This window comes from Vigna unguiculata, unplaced genomic scaffold (genome assembly GCF_037176805.1).
Source record: "Vigna unguiculata cultivar grain cowpea cultivar isolate G323 ecotype 2 unplaced genomic scaffold, ASM3717680v1 ptg000016l_ERROPOS49310818, whole genome shotgun sequence".
NCBI classification, from domain to species: domain Eukaryota; kingdom Viridiplantae; phylum Streptophyta; class Magnoliopsida; order Fabales; family Fabaceae; genus Vigna; species Vigna unguiculata.
The window spans coordinates 150,001-152,500 of NW_028196657.1; positions in this window are offsets into that span (position 1 = coordinate 150,001).

Below are 2,500 nucleotides of genomic sequence, written 5' to 3' on the forward strand. Positions count from 1 at the left end.
AAAGTTTTGAGTTGGTTGGGTTTTGCACATGGCCAAGTTGGTCGGTGCACCACGGCATAGCTAAATGGCTTGGTGGGGAGTTTTGTGAAAAAATGAAATTCGTGGTTTTTGAGATGTGAGGGTTGGAATGGCCTCCAAATGCCCACAAATGAATACCATGAAAGTCTTGGTGCACGAAAGTTTTGAGTTGGTTGGGTTTTGCACATGGGCAAGGTTGGCGGTGCACCACGGCATAGCTAAATGGCTTGGTGGGGAGTTTTGTGAAAAAATGAAATTCGTGGTTTTTGAGATGTGAGGGTTGGAATGGCCTCCAAATGCCCCCAAATGAATACCATGAAAGTCTTGGTGCACGAAAGTTTTGAGTTGGTTGGGTTTTGCACATGGGCAAGGTTGGCGGTGCACCACGGCATAGCTAAATGGCTTGGTGGGGAGATTTGTGAAAAAATGAAATTCGTGGTTTTTGAGATGTGAGGGTTGGAAAGGCCTCCAAATGCCCCCAAATGAATACCATGAAATTCTTGGTGCACGAAAGTTTTGAGTTCGGAGGGTTTTGCACATGGCCAATGTTGGCGGTGCACCGCGGCATAGCTAGAAGGCTTGGTGGGGAGTTTTGTGAAAAAATGAAATTCGTGGTTTTTGAGATGTGAGGGTTGGAAAGGCCTCCAAATGTCCCCAAATGAATACCATGAAATTCTTGGTGCACGAAAGTTTTGAGTTCGGAGGGTTTTGCACATGGCCAATGTTGGCGGTGCACCGCGGCATAGCTAGAAGGCTTGGTGGGGAGTTTTGTGAAAAAATGAAATTCGTGGTTTTTGAGATGTGAGGGTTGGAAAGGCCTCCAAATGTCCCCAAATGAGTACTGTAAAAGTGTTGGTGCACAAAAGTTTTGAATTGGATGCATTTTGCACTTGGCCAAGTTGGTCGGTGCACGACGACTAGATAGCTTGGTGCCAAAATTTGTCAAATTTAAGACCTTGGCCAAACTGAATGAAATTTGGTGGGGAGGTTCCTGATATTGTTTAGTGGTGGACTGGAAAAAATGAGGTCGAAATTCGAAGTCTACATGTGCTTTTCTATTTTTCCCGATTTTACACATACCCGGTAAGTAAAAAAAATAAAAAAAATAGTTCCCCTTCGAGAAAAATTATGAAATTTGGTGAGCAAGGAGATACCATTATTCTACGAATTACTGCAAAAAATCGCATCAAAATTCGAAGTGTAGCCCGAGATATGGACTTATGTCTGCTCAAAAAAAGTGTATCTACTTGTACAATTTTGCCTTTTGCATATTAACCTCTTATAGGGGGGGAGTGCTCCTTGAGCCGGCCAGCTCCACACTGGCAGGTTTTAAAGGGAGCTTGATGAGGCCTCCCCCCTCACGTGGTGCGTGCGTTAGCATGTTTATCATGGCACAACTAGCCTCTTCATAGTTGTTGAGCTTTATTAATACCAACACACGGTCGTCACTGATCGTTGGTTAGCTCGGCAGCTAGTCCCTCGGATATTGTGGAAAGTTATTTTCATGCCTAGCGATGCTTGACCATGCGTCACTTGATGTTTCCATTTGCTTGCTTGCCCATGGTAGGTGGGGGGTGGACCGTCTTGTGGTGTGGTGTCTTGCGAACGTGAGGGTGTGTGAGTTGTAATCGAGATGCACTTGCTGGCTGGCTCCATGCCTTGCGTATCGAACGGTCAAGCATGCATCTCTTCCATTTTCACCCGTTGCCTTGGGTGATATTGGTTGATCAGTCCCTGTGTTGCCTACCCACTAGACGGTACTTCTGTGGTTGCTTCGAATTCTATCTTTCCATCACGAAGAGGTGTTGGAGGATCCTAATGTCACGCACGTGTTCCATCTAGTGAAACATCTCAGTGATGCACGTGTTGTGGCTAGTTCTTTTGGATGCGGTGCATTATATGAACTCGGGTTTACTTTAGCGACCCAGTTAACATAATTCGGTTGTGTCCCTTGATTGAGACGTTGTCCTTGAACTTGTTGTGAGCAATATCGTTCTTCCACAACCCGTCGTCTTGAGTGCGATGGAAGGCAAATAAGATGTGCTTTGGCATGTCATGCACGTACTCGATTGCGGGAAGTGTGAGAAAGTGTTGTTGACAACCCGTGGGAAATGGAATGTGGCAAATCGTGATGAGCTCTTCGTGGATCTGCGAAGAAGACGACCTTTGGGCCTGTTGGAAACGAGGGAGGCGATGTTGAACTGCGAAGAAGATGGACTTTTGGGTTGTTTGAATCAATGGGAGGCCACGCGAGAACTCCGAATACTATGGACTCTTGGGTTGTTGGAAGCAACGGGAGGCCCCGCTAGAACTCCGAATACTACGGACTCTTGGGTTGTTGGAAGCAAGGGGAGGCCCCGCTAGAACTCCGAATACTATGGACTCTTGGGTTGTTGGAAGCAAGGGGAGGTCCCGCTAGAACTCCGAATACTACGGACTCTTGGGTTGTTGGAAGCAAGGGGAGGCCCCGCTAGAACTCCGA